Source organism: Sarcophilus harrisii, chromosome 3 (genome assembly GCF_902635505.1).
Source record: "Sarcophilus harrisii chromosome 3, mSarHar1.11, whole genome shotgun sequence".
Lineage (NCBI taxonomy): Eukaryota > Metazoa > Chordata > Mammalia > Dasyuromorphia > Dasyuridae > Sarcophilus > Sarcophilus harrisii.
Window position 1 is genome coordinate 211,144,162 of NC_045428.1, and position 19,214 is coordinate 211,163,375.

Sequence of the window (19,214 nt, forward strand, 5' to 3'; positions counted from 1 at the left end):
TTCTCAAGTTAAGTTCTCTCTAAGGATTGTAGTAAAAAGATCCTCAGTTACCTTAACTGTCCCCATCCCTTCTTTGACAGCATTTGGCTTTTATATCTTACTGTCCTCCCTCTTTCTCCCATTCAGGCCCCAAGCACTTGGTTCCACTTGTGATAATGTAGCCTCTTCCCCTCCCTAAACTCTCTAGGAAGAGAAGGAAGGGGGAAGTCCAACTTCTGCAGTGGCTCAGACCAAGGGATGGCACAGGGTACCCACCAACCACAGCCTGGATGCCCTAGCTTGGCTCCCACATTTTTTCTGTGGAGTAGGAAGAAGGAAGGCCGGGCCTACATGTGCTGCCTTCGAACTTTTCTTAGTTCCCCTCCTCTCACCCTCACAACTGGGCCTTCACTAAGACACTCCAGCGTATGTGGGATAATGAAAGGGTTCTACTCTGAAACAAGTCTTATTTCCACTACAGCATACAGCCTTCACAACATTAATACCTATTCCTATTATCATCATTAGCCTTCTTCTTTTATCATTCCAATTCATCCTCCATATATGCTAAACATAGTGTCTGAGACACATGTATTTATAAATGTCATTGATGTTAATTGAAGAGTAAAGAGAAGTTGCTAAAAAATGACTTGAGAAGCAAGACTGAAATTCCTGCATTTTTTTTCTTTTCCTTCATTTACTCTGATAAGCTATATGAGAACATTATTCTGAGTACCTATATCTTGTGAATATGTGGTAGATAGAAATATCATTTGGCAGATTTCAGATGCAGAATTGGGACAAAGTCATAGATTTATGTTTTTGAGTAATATTTCAAATATGTCCCATTTAAATTACAATTTAAATCCAGATATCATTAAAGATAAGCTACTCAGTAGTAGAAACTGTCTAGTTATATTGTTCTGGGAAATTCACCTATATCTGCACTAAAGAATCTGACACAGCTATTTATCTAAAGGCTTGAGTAAAGCACTTCTTGGTATGCAGCTCATATAATCCTCTATTAGTTCAGAATTTTTGTTTTTGTTTTTACCTTTTTGTGCATTACAGAACCCTTTGACAGTCTAGTAAAACTTATGGAACCCTCACAATACTATTTTAAAAGCATAAAATAAATAGAATTACAAAGAAAATTTACTCTATCAAAATAGTTACTAACTTTTTAAAAAAATGTATAAGTATACTTTAAGCTATAGGATGTATAGGATTAAACAAGGAGAAATGGGCACAACCCTCACAAAACTATTGTAGAAGGCATTCATTTGGAGGAATATGCTGAGCTAAATTTTCCAATAGAAAATTTCAGCTTTACTGGAATATTTAGTTACCTCAAAGATTCATAATTTTATCATTATGAGTAATCCATTGCAGAAAACAATCAAATTTTGATCAGTATTTGTCATAGAAGGGAGTTTTTGAAATGATGTGAAATGATTTGAAATGATAACTGCTTGTCCTCTTGGTATTAATCTTACTGAAGTTTCTGTGATTAGACCTCAAACAAGAGATATGTTTAGAGTTTGACACCAATCTATTATGAAAAGTTTTTTTTTATTTAAAAAAAATTACCCTTATATGAATTTCCAAAGCTTATAGTGTCCTAGCATTAGCCTTGAAGGTTCTGTGGTTAATCTTATACCTGAAGACCACATCAATATAGAATGTAATGTGACAGAAAAGTAGATTATTGAAATAATATATACATCAATAATTTTATATCAAAATGGAGAATAAATTAAATTTATAGGGATTGTAGTGAAGAATAAATGAAGGGAGTAAAACTGCTTTTGCATTTCATGTTCATTCAGCATTACATGTTTTCTTTACCATATACCATTTCTGACCATCATGTTCATTAAATCTTTAAGCCCCAAAAATAACCACTGAGGGAACTCCAATATGAATTGATAATTGCTAACCCAGTAGTTTTACAGACCTCCCCCACTATACAAGTTCTACACTGTCACCATCATTGACCAGACATTCCTATCTATTTCTCCTATTACAAATCATTAGCCTCTTAATTGATTTCTCTGACTCTAATATTCTTGAGCAACTGAGAGGCGCCTTCTGGAAAACTTCATTAACAGAAGCATCTTCACATTAGGGTTAGAACAATGAAGGAGGTATCACCCCTATCTCCCCCATTTTACATACACTTTAAATTATATATATATATATATATATATATATATATATACACATATATATAAACATGTATATATATAATTATAGATTATATTTTTAATATATAATTAGAAAATCTCTACTTCCTTCTTCCCTAATTCCTATAATTCAGAATTTTTGTCTTTTGAACTGGAAATAATCTCCTCCTTTTGCTTATTTCTGAATTCTCATTCTCATCTCCCTTAAATAATGCCTTTCCTGTACCCTATTTTCTTTCCTCTTTTTCATTTTGTTCACTGGAAAGGATAGTTTCTTTAAATAAGACCACTTTGATCCTAGAGAATTAATCTTATACTTAGTTTATCTTCTTGGAATTAATACAAATATGAGTTTCCCTTGAAGACTGCTTATTCATTCTTATCCCCTCCAATGTTTATTCTTTTTCTTGCATACTTGATCAAGGAGAGATTGACAGAATGCTTCTTATTTTTTCCATGAACAATCTCATATTTTTATTTTACCACTTTCTATAGTTTATCCTTTGATTTGAAATCCATTTTTCTATTTCTTATTGTCCCAAACTGTATGGATTTAATCTGACAACTCATTTTTTTCTTATTTATTCAGTAGCTGATCTACAATTTCTCTCCATCTAGATATCCAGTCACATTCTTTAATACCTTCAATATTGTTTATATTCAAATACTTTATCAGTTTTATAAAATATCATGACCTCTGTCTCTACTATATTTCAATCACTCCTAAGGTGACTTAAAACCTATCATAACCTAAATTGCTTTAGGCAAGATTAGATCAGAGGAGCATAGATATAGGGCTTTAAAAGATCTTATTTTACAAATGAAGAAACTAAGGGATAGGGATAAAAGTCTTGCTGAAAATTATACAAAAAAAAAAAAAAAAAAAAAAAAGGATTAGAGGTAGAATTTAAACCCAGGTCCTTTGACCCAAAAGTCACAAGAGACTGTCCTTTCCTGATGCTCTACTTGCTGGATCTGTCCTTCTCTCTCCCTGCTCGTTCCCTCCCTTTTTTTCCTTCCTTCTCTTTCTCCTTCTCCCTTTCTCTTTTTCCCTTCCTCTTTCCCCAATCCCACTCTCTTTCTCTCCCATATTATACTGAGAAATAGAGGAGTCTTTCCTACAGCATACACCTTAAATCCAATGAGTTTTAACTACATTGTACCTTCTGTGATTGTTACAATATAGGCAAGTACAGAATGAAGGCAGAGCATGGATTTATTATCTCCTTGGCAATTAATAATTATCCCTGATCTAATTATTAATATTAAACTATGTATTTTGTAATAGATTAGCCAATATAAAAGTGTTAAATAAAACCAATAATGGATAAAATCATAATAATATCTGAGAAAATACTATAAAACCATTGCTTCCTCTACTGAAGATTTTTGTACTTTCTGTTTTGCATATTATAGTAATTTGGAAATTTCAGTCATTAGAAAATGATGTTGATAGCTTTTTCTAGATTTTAGGAACTATTACCTTGTTATTACTTCCCCCCAATTGATATGATAAGACCAAAAAGAGAAATGAAAGAAAAGTTTCAGTATATTCTACCAAAAAAAGTTTTCTTTTTCTTGCTTTTTTGGTATTTATGCTACAAATTGCGATTTTATACATAGACCTTTATGACTATTAGAATATATTTAAGTACAATGAGATTTTTAATGAAGAGATCAAATACCATATAGTAATACACATCAGAAGAATTTCACATAATCTTGATATCACACTAAAATCTATCATAATTAGCTCATTATTGGATGATTTAAAAAGGAATATGTATTGGAATTTGTATTGGAATTGGAATAAGGAATTTGTATTGTAAACAGAAAATTATGAATAAATTTAATTAAAGTAGTTTACATGTGCAGTCATTGGATGGCACTATCTTTCACTGTCATTTAATATTAAACTTGTCATCTCTGATTTAGGATTGAAATTGTCTAGAAAAGAGGTGATGAGTTACTAGCTGTGTGACAATGGACAAGTTACTTAACTCCTATTGAATTACAAAAAACATAAAAGAAAAGGAAAAAAAAGGATTAAAAATAATTATGAGAAATAGATGATCTCATGAACAAATTGGGATAACAAAGGATAATTTATCTATCAGATCATTGGAGAAGGGAGAACTTTATGACCAAAGAAAAACTGGAGAACATTATGAAAGGCACAATGGACAACTTTGGTTACATTAAATTAAAAAGTTTTTAAACAGACAAAACCAGTACCAAAAAGATTAAAAAGGAAATACAAAGCTGGGAAAATTTTATGGCCAGTGATTCTTTTGATAAAGATCTCAATTCTAAAATATATAAAGAACTGTGAGAAATTTATAAAAATACAAGTCATTGCCCAACTGATAAATGATCAAAAGATATGAATAGACAATTTTCAGATAAAATTAAAGTCATCTATAGTCACATGAAAAAATTCTCTAAATGACTATTGATTAGAGAAATGCAAATTCAAACAACTCTGAGGTACCACCTCACACTTTCAGATTAGCTAAAATGACAGGAAAAGATAATGAAAAGTCTTGAAAAGAATGTGGAAAAGTTGGGACATTAATGCACTGTTGGTGAAGTTGTGAAATGATCCAATTTTCTGGAGAGCAATCTGGCACTATACCCAAAGGACTATAAAACTATACATATATTTTGACACAGCAGTGCCATTACTGGGTCTGTATCCCAAGGAAATCATAAAGTAGGGAAAAGGACCTACATGTGCAAAAATGTTTGTAGCAGCTCTTTTTGTGGTACCAAAAAAAATTTGGAAAATGAATAGATGCTCATCAATTGGTGAATGGCTGAATAAATTGTGGTATATGAAGATAACAAAATATTTTTTTCTATAAAAAAATTATGAACAAGCTGATTTTATAAAGGCCTGGAAAGATTTACATGGACTGATGCTGAACGAAACAAGCAGAACTAGGAATACATTGTACATGATAACAGCAAATATGTGGAATGATCAACTATGAAAAACTTGATTTTTCTCTTTTTTTTTGTTTTTCTTTTCTTTTTTTTTTATTTAATAGCCTTTTATTTACAGGATATATGCATGGGTAACTTTACAGCATTAACAACTGCCAAACCTCTTGTTGCAATTTTTCATCTCTTACCCCCACCCCCTCCCCAGGTTGGCAGGATGACCAGTAGATGTTAAATATATTAAAATATAAATTAGATACACAATAAGTATACAGGACCAAAACGTTATTTTGCTGTACAAAAAGAATCAGACTCTGAAATATTGTACAATTAGCTTGTGAAGGAAATCAAAAATGCAGGTGTGCATAAATATAGGGATTGGGAATTCAATGTAATGGTTTTTAGTCATCTCCCAGAGTTCTTTTTCTGGGCATAGCTAGTTCAGTTCATTACTGCTCCATTAGAAATGATTTGGTTGATCTCGTTGCTGAGGATGGCCTGATCCATCAGAACTGGTCATCATCTAGTATTGTTGTTGAAGTATATAATGATCTCCTGGTCCTGCTCATTTCACTCAGCATCAGTTCGTGTAAGTCTCTCCAGGCCTTTCTGAAATTATCCTGTTGGCCATTTCTTACAGAATAGTAATATTCCATAATATTCATATACCACAATTTATTCAACCATTCTCCAACTGATGGACATCCATTCAGTTTCCAGTTTTAACCACTACAAAAGGGCTGCCACAAACATTCGTGCACATACAGGTCCCTTTCCCTTCTTTATGATCTCTTTGGGATATAAGCCCAGTAGTAACACTGCTGGATCAAAGGCTATGCACAGTTTGATAACTTTTTGAGCATAATTCCAAACTACTCTCCAAAATGGTTGGATTCGTTCACAACTCCACCAACAATGCATCAATGTCCCAGTTTTCCCGCATCCCCTCCACAATCATCATTATTTTTCCTGTCATCTTAGCCAATCTGACAGGTGTGTAGTGGTATCTTAGAGTTGTCTTAATTTGCATTTCTCTGATTAATAATGACTTGGATTATCTTTTCATATGATTAGAAATAGTTTCAATTTCTTCATCTGAGAATTGTCTGTTCATATCCTTTGACCATTTTTCAATTGGAGAATGGCTTGATTTTTATAAATTAGAGTTAATTCTCTCTATATTTTGGAAATGAAGGCCTTTATCAGAACCTTTGACTGTAAAAATATTTTCCCAGTTTAGTTACTTCCCTTCTAATCTTGTCTGCATTAGTTTTGTTTGTACAAAAACTTTTCAGTTTGGTATAATCGAAATTTTCTATTTTGTGATCAGTAATGATCTCTAGTTCTGCTTTGTTCATAAAGATCTTCCCCTTTCACAGGTCTGAGAGGTAAACTATCCTATGTTCCTCTAATTTATTAATAATTTCATTCTTTATGCCTAGGTCATGAACCCATTTTGACCTTATCTTGGTGTACAGCGTTAAGTATGGATCAATGCCTAGTTTCTGCCATATTAGTTTCCAATTTTCCCAGCAAATTTATCAAACAGTAAGTTCTTATCCCAAAAGCTGGGATCTTTGGGTTTGTCAAAGACTAGGTTGCTATATTTGTTGACTGTTTTATCCCTTGAACCTAATCTATTCCACTGATCAACTAATCTATTCCTTAGCCAATACCAAATAGTTTTGGTAACTGCTGCTCTATAATATAATTTTAGATCTGGTACAGCTAAGCCACCATCATTTGATTTTTTTTTCATTAATTCCCTTGAAATTCTTGACCTTTTGTTTTTCCATATGAACTTTGTTGTTATTTTTTCTAGGTCATTAAAATAGTTTTTTGGGAGTCTGATTGGTATAGCGCTAAATAAATAGATTAGTTTAGGTAATATTGTCATCTTTATTAAAACTTGATTTTTCTCAATGGATCAGGGATCCAAAGTAATCCCAATAGACTTTGGACAGAAAATGCTATCTTCATCCAGAAAAAAGAACTATGGAGATTGAATGTAAGTCAACACATGTTATGCTCACTTCTTTTTTTCTGTTTTTTTTTTTTCTCTCCCTTTTGCTCTGATTCATCTCTCCCACCATGATTCATAAAGCTATATTAAAAATAAATAAAATAGGTAGAAAATTTTATTTTAAAAAATTAAAGAAAAGTTAGGAGGATTTGAACTAGTGTGGTGATTGTGTAAATGGTCAGAAGATAGTAGATAGGAGAGGTTCTGTTGTGGTAAAAGAAAAAAAATATGTCCACTGTTTATATATGTGGAGTAAGAGAGTGAGGAATCCATGAAGAAATTGTGATTGCAAGCTTTAGATTCAGAGGAATGATGTGTTTGACAATAACTAGTTAAGCTCAAAAGAACTATATATCATTAGCTAAAGTTAGGAACATTTCTTCTGAAATACTTACAGGGTATCAGTACATAATATGGGATTGAAGACCAAGAGAAAATCTAGGATGAAATTTATGGATTTGTAACTCATTTGCTTGTTTGGCAAAAGGTCATGGGAAAGGAAAAAGCTTACCAATTAAGATCTAGAAAAAGAAAAGCAAGATCCCAAGATCAAAGCCTTAGAATCATAGAGAACAATTGGAATATTGATGAGCATCCAAAAACTGAAGCTAAGAAGGAGCAACCAAATGAATAGGGGAAAACCAAGATAGAACAGTAAGATGGAAATTGAAGAGAGGAAAAGAATCTCCAAATGGAGAAAATGGTCAATAGTGGTAAGTGAGGTATTAATATGCTTAGGCATAATAAACAGTAAATTAATTTTTTTTATTTATTTAATAGCCTTTAATTTACAGGATATATACATGGGTAACTTTACAGCATTAACAATTGCCAAACCTCTTGTTCCAATTTTTCACCTCTTACCCCCCCCTCCCTAAATGGCAGGATGACCAGTAGATGTTAAATATATTAAAATATAACTTAGATACACAATAAGTATACATGACTAAAACGTTATTTTGCTGTACAAAAGAATCAGACTCTGAATTATTGTACAATTAGCTTGTGAAGGAAATCAAAGATGCAGGTAGTGCATAAATATAGGGATTAGGAATTCAATGTAATGGTTTTTAGTCATCTCCCAGAGTTCTTTTCTGGGTATAGCTAGTTCAGTTCATTACTGCTCCATTAGAAATGATTTGGTTGATCTCGTTGCTGAGGATGGCCAGGTCCATCAGAACTGGTCATCATCTAGTATTGTTGTTGAAGTATATAATGATCTCCTGGTCCTGCTCATTTCACTTAGCATCAGTTCGTGTAAGTCTCTCCAGGCCTTTCTGAAATCATCCTGTTGGTCATTTCTTACAGAACAGTAATATTCCATAATTTTCATATACCACAATTTATTCAGCCATTCTCCAACTGATGGACATCCATTCAGTTTCCAGTTTCTAGCCACTACAAAAAGGGCTGCCATAAACATTCGTGCACATACAGGTCCCTTTCCCTCTTTATAATCTCTTTGGGATATAATCCCAGTATAACACTCCTGGATCAAAGGGTATACACAGTTTGATAACTTTTTGAGCATAGTTCAAACTACTCTCCAAAATGGTTGGATTCGTTCACAACTCCACCAACAATGAATCAATGTCCCAGTTTTCCCACATCCCCTCCAACAATCATCATTATTTTTCCTGTCATCTTAGCCAATCTGACAGGTGTGTAGTGTATCTTAGAGTTGTCTTAATTTGCATTTCTCTGATTAATAATGACTTGGAGCATCTTTTCATATGACTAGAAATAGTTTCAATTTCTTCATCTGAGAATTGTCTGTTCATATCCTTTGACCATTTTTCAATTGGAGAATGGCTTGATTTTTTATAAATTAGAGTTAATTCTCTATATATTTTGGAAATGAGGCCTTTATCAGAACCTTTGACTGTAAAAATATTTTCCCAGTTTATTGTTTCCCTTCTAATCTTGTCTGCATTAGTTTTGTTTGTACAAAACTTTTCAGTTTGTATAATCAGAAATTTTCTATTTTGTGATCAGTAATGATCTCTAGTTCTGCTTTAGGTCATAAAACCTTCCCTTCACAGGTCTGAGAGGTAACTATCCTATGTTCCTCTAATTTATTAATAATTTCATTCTTTATGCCTAGGTCATGAACCCATTTTGACCTTATCTTGGTGTACGGCGTTAAGTATGGATCAATGCCTAGTTTCTGCCATATTAGTTTCCAATTTTCCCAACAATTTTTATCAAACAGTAAGTTCTTATCCCAAAAGCTGGGATCTTTGGGTTTGTCAAAGACTAGGTTGCTATATTTGTTGACTGTTTTATCCCTTGAACCTAATCTATTCCACTGATCAACTAATCTATTCCTTAGCCAATACCAAATAGTTTTGGTAACTGCTGCTCTATAGTATAGTTTTAGATCTGGTACAGCTAAGCCACCATCATTTGATTTTTTTTTTATTAATTCTTTGAAATTCTTGACCTTTTGTTTTCCATATGAACTTTGTTTGTTATTTTTTCTAGGTCATTAAAATAGTTTTTGGGAGTCTGATTGGTATAGCGCTAAATAAATGATTAGTTTAGGTAATATTGTCATCTTTATTATATTTGCTCGCCCTATCCAAGAGCATTTAATATTTTTCAATTGAGTTAGATCAGACTTAATTTGTGTGAAAAGTGGTCTGTAATTTTGCTCATAAAGTTTCTGATTTTCCCTTGGCAGATAGATTCCTAAATATTTTATATTATCAGTAGTTACTTAAATGGAATTTCTCTTTGTAACTCTGACTGTTGGATTTTGTTAGTGATATATAAGAATACTGATGACTTATGTGGGTTTATTTTATAACAGCAACTTTGCTAAAGTTGTGATTATTTCTAATAACTTTTTAGCAGAATCTCTGGGGTTCTCTAAGTATACCATCATGTCATCGGCAAAGAGTGATAATTTGGCTTCCTCATTGCCTATTCTTATTCCTTTTAATCTCTTTCTCAGCTCTTATTGCTATAGCTAGCGTTTCTAATACAATATTAAATAGTAACGGTGATAGTGGGCAACCTTGTTTCACTCCAGATCAACAGTAAATTAAATTACAGCCAGATTGAGGAAATCTTTTTTTAAGAATAAACTATTTTTGAAATTTTTTCATAACTTGGCATTTTTCCCACCTGTAGTTGTCCCTTTATTTTTGTCTTTAAATACCCTTCAAATGATTTGCCTCATTGTATGTTCTTTCAAGTTTTGTTAAACTCTTTTGATTATCTCTTATTTCTATTTGGTTTACAAAATGATACTGCTATATAATATAATGTTGCAATGATTTTAGAGTGACCTTAGAGCATTAATATTTGGGCTCAAGCCCTGTCTGTGACATAGTGGCTGTATATGACTGTAGTCATCATCTAATATCTCTGTTATTTGGGCAAACAAGTTGACATTGGTAGATGAAGTTTTGCCACAAAGGAGCTCTCTTTAGTAGTAAAATCAAAAGTCTAGTTCCTAGTCTTCATCACTTATGATTGTAAAAGATTGTCTTTTTTATTATTTAAAAATGAATCTGTATCACATTTCAATGTTGTCTTTATCAGCTATCTCCTTTTGCTTTCCAAGTAATTGAAATGTTCCATAACTTTCTAATTTTCTGGAGGCTTAGGATTTTGTTTCATTTGTTATTTTGGTCTCCTTTCTTGTAGAAGCCTTTTACATTGGATGGAATTATAACAATTTGTGCTTTTGTTCACTGTTATATTTGCAATTTTACATTATTTATTTAAATAATTCAGAATTATTATTATTATTATTGCCTGAAAGAAACTCCAAAATAAAACATACCAGGAATATCAAAGCCAATGTCTAGGTATTCTCTATCAAGGAAAGAGTTGAAAAGCTAAGTTACCATTGTCAAGATCACATAAGACCTGATAGCAATGAGTATAAAGAGGAATGGAGTTTAGAATATGCTATTACAATAGAAAAAAGACAAAAGCTTAAAATCCAACCATGATACCCAAGAAAACTGAGTATAACCTTAAAGAAAAAGAAAAGTTTTATTGAAATTGAGGACTTTCATGTATTCCTCATGAAAAGGCAAAGCTCAGTAAAATGTAGAAATGAGAATACAAGAATTGAAAGAAACAGGAAGTAAATATATTTGAGCAATCAGAGGATACTACTATATGATGATGAAATATTTATATTTCACTAGAGGAGAAGAAAGTAATATATCCCCAGAAACCTAAAATCTTCAAAGATCACAGAATAATTAAATAAGGTAAAATGTGTGTGTGAATGGGTTTGTTATATTTTGATAATCTCAATTAAAAATATATATAATAAATTGAAAAATGAAACAAAAAGAAAAGGGAAGAAAAGATTGGAATGAAACACATTCTCATATAATTCAAGTACATAAATCTATACTAAGTATGAATTATTTGGCTATACATGGGCCTGACTTTGATTTGGATAAGACAAACACAAACATATACATACACATCAGAATGTGGTATAAAAATACATTAAAAACAACACTCTAGGTTGAGAGAATCTAATGAGGACAGGTTGAGAATTGAGGGAGGATTAAAAAAGTGGATAGTTTAGGAATGGATTGACTTAAAAACAACAGCAATTACTACAGCAAAAATAACTTATATCTCAAGAGGATGAATATAATCAAGGTACACATGGAAAAAACTATCATTTTTAAAAGACAAAATTCTGTTACCTGTAATTGAACACAGGGAAATATGGAATGGAAAAACATTTCATCAAATCAGGGTCAATGGAAATCAACACATAGCCTTCAATATTCTCTTCTTTCAAAACCATAAGGAAGAGGGCCAAAAAAAAAAAAAAAAAGAATAATAGGATAGAATAAAGGCAGTTAAAATGATAATTGTGAACATTAATAGGGTTATTTCACTTATAATAAAAGGTAACATTACATTACAAATAATTTGCAAAATAATGATAATGATATATAAAATAAGTAAACAATAAGTCATTCAAAAGTCAATTTGTAACAAATATATTAATTAAGCTGCAGGTTAATTACTAAAAAGTAAGGGGCATCAATCCTGATCTCAAACAAACAAACAATAAAAACATACTCAAAAGTAAGTAAATGACTTGAATGATAGAAAAAAAGCATCTCCAACTTACCCCTTTATAGAGTTGGGAGTTCCAGAGATGTTACACATTGAATGTTTTTAGAATTTTTCCATACATTAATCAATCATGCTGATTATTGTCCTATTCTTAAAAGAAGTTTTAATTGTCATGTGGAATGGCTCTCTAGGAAAGGAAAAGATATTTGGGATAAGATATTATGGTTATTTAAAAAGCAACAAATCAATAAAACTTTAAAAATATAAAAACAATTGATTTATATCTTTGTGTCTCTAGAACCTAGAATAGCACTTGGAATATGTAAGATATTTAATAGATAACTTTTGGTGTATGTATAATACAATTTGAAATATTAAAATAATCATTCTTAATAATAATAATAATAATAATGAAAAGACATCTATTTTAAATCTGAGCACCTATAGTCCCCTTTGTTAATTTTAATGTTCTTTCAAAATGGTTTATATCTTACCTGAATAGTTTCATTCTAATGTTCTAGGGTAATCTCTCAGAAAGTGGAGTGCAAAAATTTAACTTTGAAGAGAGGCAAAGAGAGAGAGAGGGGAGAGAGAGAGAGAGAGAGAGAGAGAGAGAGAGAGAGAGAGAGAGAGAGAGAACAAGGAATAGTGAGACAGGGACAGATACAGAACTAAAGAAAAAAAGAAAAATGGAGATGGGGGAAAAAGGGAAGAAGCTTTACTTTAGGGAAGTAACTAAAAATGCATGAAACCTCTTTTCTTTTGATTCCTCCTACCCCAATTCTGATTTTAGTTTTGCATGTGCTACTATATTCACCTGTGCTTTCAATAATTCAAGAGCTATTATACTAATTACTTACATTTTGATGAACTGGAATTCTTGTTTTTTTCATGATCATTCTCTGTATAGTGAGTCTAATATATAAACATGACCTTTTTATAAATACCAGCATTCTCTTCAAATAGGAGTGAGAAATGCTGATATTTTCTATTTGCAAGTGACTTTGTAATATACAATGATAAATATAAATGATATATGTGGATCAGAGTGGGAATCCATTTTTCTGTAATTTCCTTTTTTGTTGTTATGTTTTATTTATTCATGTGGGAAAAAGTCAACTTTTTATACACTTCATTAAGCTTATAAATTTATTATTAGAACAAAGCCAAAAGATATATGAAGCAGAAATTGCAAAACAATTACTATTATTCTTGAGGGGAAAAGTTTTTTTTTTTTTTCCTGAAAAGGAATTAGAAAGGTTGTCTTACTTCATTGCAAATAGTATCTTGCATTTTTCTTTTCAAAAAAACATCATTTCTGTAGCTCTCTGTTTTATTTTTAAAAGATGTAATATAGGGAAGTGAATTTTTTTAAAGGCATTACTCCTCTAAATTTCATTCCATAGAGCTCTTGTAATTTTTCCTTATCTCAGAAGTCTTCAGAAATAGTAATGTGTGGTATTGAAAACTCTAGTTGAATTTGAAAGTAATAGCATTGAAAAATGGAATAGTTTTCTGTTTCATTTGTGAATCCCACCTCTACAATGCCAACCATGTCATTCTTTTATGAGAAATGCTCTAACACCCACTCTTTCTTTTCAATCTTCAGAATTCTAATTTCTTCCTTTTATGTTTCCATCTTCTTAAGGAATGTTAATGGTGACTGACCTTACCATGAGGTTTTTCAGGTTTTCTTACTTATGATCATATCTCAATCTGATACTAGTGAGTAATTTCAGTAAGACGTTAATTTAAATGCTTTTATCTATGCGAATATATAGGGCCTATTTAGCCTTTGTCATCTTTCTACTTAAAAATTTTGAGAATGAGTGACATTTTTCTCCAAGGATACCCTCAACTAGCAGGCCTTAGTATCCTATAATGTCATGTTTCTATGAGCAGGTGATGCTTAATCCTGTGGCCTACAATTTAGAACATCAGGTCACTTATTAGATGGATGTGATACCAATAGCATGAATTTAAATTCCATACTTTCAATGTTAAAAGTAATATAAAATTTTTTCTAATAGAGTATAGGATTGGAAGGGATCTTTGAGAACATTGACTATAATCCATTTATTTTTACAGATAAGTAAACTGAGGATGAAAGAAATGAAATGACTTACTAAAGCCTAAATTGCATACTTAAAAGTTAGTATTTGAATGCTAATCCTCAATTTCTATTCCAAAAAATAATTACTTTAGAATATCTACAATTTGAATGAGGTAATCTTTTTTCAAAGGCTTAGATCTTCCTCCCCACTTCCTGAAAATGTACATAATTTGGTCTCTGTGTCCAATTTGGTCTGAATAAATCATTGGGATTTTTTTTTTACATTATTGCTTTTGTAAGGAATTTCAATGATTACAACAATGTCATTAAGACATTTAAAGAGTACAGTTGCTAGAACAAAAATATCAAACCAAAGCAAAATCTATTTATTTACTGTCTACCACATTAATTATCAGGAGACATCTTTCTCCATCTCCAAAGATCCTTGCATTAGTACTCTATGTTCACCCAGCTCCAAATGTTTGTAGATTAAAGGGTTGGGGCCTGATAGCTGAATATAAGCAATGAAGGCTAGACTCTGTTGAAAATAGGCCTCCTTTCTCCATAGTTACTCTAATCTTAAGGCAGAGGTATAATCCTTTTTGACTTGATTATTTCATACCACTATCCCTTCATGGAAGGAAAAAAATATCACTACAAGTTATTTGAATCTCTTTTTAACTAATGCTTACTGAAGAATTCTAAGAAAAACATTTTGAAAGTTTTAAAAAAAATGACATTTGTGATTGAGGCTATATGTTAATAGTTTCTTATTTTTATAGCTCATTAAATTTCTATCACATTTCTACACATTCCAAGTGTCATGAATTTTGGTTATGTGCATCAATTTTTCCAATGAAAGAATGATGGGAAGAGCTACTAAGAGTTTCTAATCTTGTTCTTTGTCACTTTTGGTCTAGGTCATTAGAGATTTTCTAAAAATCCTGTATTTATTTTTAAGTACATTATACTGAAATGAACTCATTTTTTCCTGTGAAAAGAGAAGAGCTATGAGACACATGAAGATCACTTAAGTACACCTTAGGCACCTATTCTTCTGCATAAGCGTAAATAAATTTAGGATAAATAAATAAAGAAAAGAGATGTAAAGGCACACAAAGTGTCAGGGAAGAGGAATATTGGGACTGCCAGAATGATTGCCAAGTAATTTTCTACTATGAATCAAAATATCTTCAGAAAAGAGCCAAATGAATTTCCAAAATTTATTGTTGTTGTTTGTCCTTTGTTCTAGAAGGGGACCATGACCTAAGGGAGGTGATGCCATGATGTGCAAGTGAATTGGATTTAAAGTGAAATTGGGCTGTGCAAGGTCACCTTCCTCACTTTCCCCTCCATCTGGGTCAAGTTGCAAGATTGAAGTAGCTGTGAGAGAGGAGGGAGGTATAAATCTTACAGGAGAAAAACATGTATCAGGGAAATTTAAATACAAAACTATAATAGGGATATGTGGAGAGGTTTTTGCATTGTAAACTCATATTTCTTGAGCTCTTCTTACATTTCCAGTCTTATAATTTATTCCTCACAATACATACTATCATATGGCTATGCTGGACTTCTTGCAGTCCCTCCCAAACAACACCCCATTTCTACAGTATTCAAGCTGGATTCATGTCCCTCTTCTTTTCTCTTTTGGCTACTTAATCTAATCAGCTCATATTGATTTCTGCAGGTGGCTTTTCCCATTCTCTTCCCCACTATGTTCAAAGTATCCCCAGTCTCTTTCCTATGAAATTACTTTTAATTTGCATCACTTATACTTCTATACAAGCTTTTTTTTTTCATATAGTTTTCCCCATTTGATCTCTTTGAGGAAAAAAAAAATGTTTTTGCTTTCCTCTGTATTTCTAGAGTTTAGCAGAATACTTAGCATATGAAAGAATTTTATAAATGTTTCTTATATGTGAGTGACCAGTTTTATACATTTTGAAATTTTGGAAATTTGCATATTTATACATTTTTATCATTTTCAGCCTATGTTTCCTCCTTTGTAAAATGGTGATCAAAAATGATATCTCCCAAATAGGTTTATTTTGAAGATTAAATAAAATAATATAGGTAGTCTTTTGTAACCTTTAGTTGTTATCATTCAGCTTTTTCTGGTTCTTTGTGAGGCCATGGACCATACTGTTCATACATAGTTTTCTTGGCAAGGGTACTGGAGTGGTGGTATTCCATTTCCTTCTCCAGTGAATTAAGGCAAACAGAGATTTAAGTGGCTTGCTGAAGGTCACCCAGCTAGTTTCTGAGAAAGGCTTTGATCTCTGGTTTTCTTCACTCCAAACCCAGCACCCTATTCAATGAGGCACCTAGGTGCCTTGTAAAATTTAAAGCATTCTATACATATCAGCTATTATTATCCCACATAGCTTGGAAATTAGCATCTCTAAGATGATAACATTTATTTAAGGCCCTTTTTCTTTTTCTTTTTTTTAAGGTCTTTTTTCTTAAAATTTTATAGAGCAGTGTAACGTTTGGTTGATTATTGACAATGATAACATAGGTGATAATTTTCTAATTCTATTAGAGTTTATTTGTTGAGTTTTCAAGGACATTTTCAAGTTTGTATTTCCAGTCAAAGAATTTATCATTGAGTATTTTATTAAAGGTAGAGAATTACTGATATAGCATTCCAAACAAGAGGTCATTTCTTACTAGATATTCATCAGGTCTTCATGTTTATTTATTTATTTATTTTTCAAACTCCAATCATGTGTTGCACAGGTTTTTCCTTTGCCTTTCATAATCTACATTGATCTGATCAATAAGTCTGGATCCCTAAGGAGAATCCTTTCCTTTTATCCACTAGATGCATTTATCATGATTGTTAAGAATAATCAGGAATGAGGTTAAAAAGGAAAAGGCATCAGCCAAACAATGAATCACCATTTAGGCCCTTCAGCTGCTGAAACAATGAGAAAATTCAATTAATTCCTTTCAAATGACATTTTGATTGGGGATGCAGATGAGAATCAAATTGGTGATTTCATTGAATTAGTTAATTTCATCAACTTCTGCCTATTTCCCTGAATTGATCAGCAATTCCTTTAAGATTTTCTTTTAATCTCTTGAAAGCACTTGTGCATGTATAATCTAAAAAAGCCTGAATGCAAGGTCCAAGAGGCCATAAAAGCAAATAGATAAGCAATACCTCTACCTGTATGCAGAGAAGAAAAAAATTAATAAGTTTGTCTTTGCATACACAAGGCATAGACAGCTTGAAATTCAGAGATAGCTTATCTTCTAAAACAAAAGATTCTGATATCTGTAGCTTTCTCAAAGTATTGATCTTTTTGACTTGTTTTTCTTTCCAATGATTTAATTTGAAAGTTAAATTATAGCATTTAGCATGTTAGCTAAATAATTTGCCCTGAGTTGATTGCTGAAGAAAGACTTGTTTATTTTAAATACTAATTAGATAAACTAACTTTCCTTTGCAAATATATTCCTATGACGCCAGTTTCTGTTTCTTTCTATCAATTAACCAAGTAAGGATGCAATATCAAACAAATTTAATTCAACTCCTGAAAGGTTAAGTATCTATTTTTCCCCTGAATTATGATTGTACATTTAAATCAAAGGTGTAATGTTTAAACATGATATTGTTAAAGCTCATTGTATTTATACTGATAGCGCTTTTCTGAAGTATACCTGAAAGCTATAATTTTATGGCTATGTTAAGTGTGTAATTTATAAGGAGCGCAATGCAAATTCTAACTACATGTATTCTGAATGTTCTTTACAGAGAGAAGTGGAGTATGATAGACAGACTGCTGATCTTGAAGTCTGGAAAACTTGTGTTCAGATCCCTTCTCTGACATTTACTTTCTGTGTGACCAGTAGCTCTTAGGATCTATTTCCTGACCTTTAAAATGAGGAAATATTGCATACCTTACTAGATCTGTGTAAATGGCATATGAGCTAATGAATGTGAATCATTTTTGTTACAAAGTACTCTATCAAACCTAGTTGTTATTCAAATTCTGGATATTATTAGGATATTTGAAACAAAAGAAATGCTCCTGTATTAGTTTTCTATCTTTGAGAAAGTTAGGTAGACATTTGCTATACTTCAAACAGATAAATCCCTGTTTCTCTATCTCTATATATTTCTGTCTCTGTCTCTGTCTCTCTCTTTTTCTCTGTCTTGTAATGCCGGAGAAACTGAGCAAGACAGGTTAGAGACCAATTTAATAGTTTATTAAATGGAGAGATATACTAGCTCAAGTCCCTGAGAGAGCCTCTGTCTGTTTCTTAGATAGGATCTCTTCTGACAGAGAGAGGGATTATGGGTTTCTCCCAGAGTGCTCTCTGGCCCTGAGAGCTTGCAGGGAGGTGTGAATTGGGATATTTCATACTAAACCTTGAAGTCTCCCAAACATGAGAACTCCATCAGATAGCAAGACTCTTTTAAAGGATAACAAGAACAATGACATAATGGGGGAGGTACTTGGATGGGGATGACCTAATGGAGGGAGGCACCTAGGATGACACAATGGAGGGAGGTACTGGAGAGGTTACTGATATTCTAATGATGTCTAAAATGGATAAACCTTTATTCTGTCAAACATTAAGAAGGAACCTAAAGATATAAAACCTTTATCTCATCAACCATTTAAAAGGGAATGATTATAGCCTGGGGTTTTGGGGCAGAGCAGCTGAGGTAGACCTTTATCTCATCAAACATTAAGAGGGAAAGGTTATAACCCCAGGCAGAGAAACTAAATAGGACAATGGGGAAATTAGGTCAGATCATCAAAAGGGAACTGTGGCACAACATTCTCTCTCTCACCTGAACCCACACGTATGTGGACACAAGCACTCACAAATAGAACTTTAGATCTAGAGGGTATCTTAAGAAATGCAATGTAAGTGCTGATTTCCAATACCTCATAATCTGGGGATTATGAGATTTACCTATGAACCCACACTATATATGTCAGAA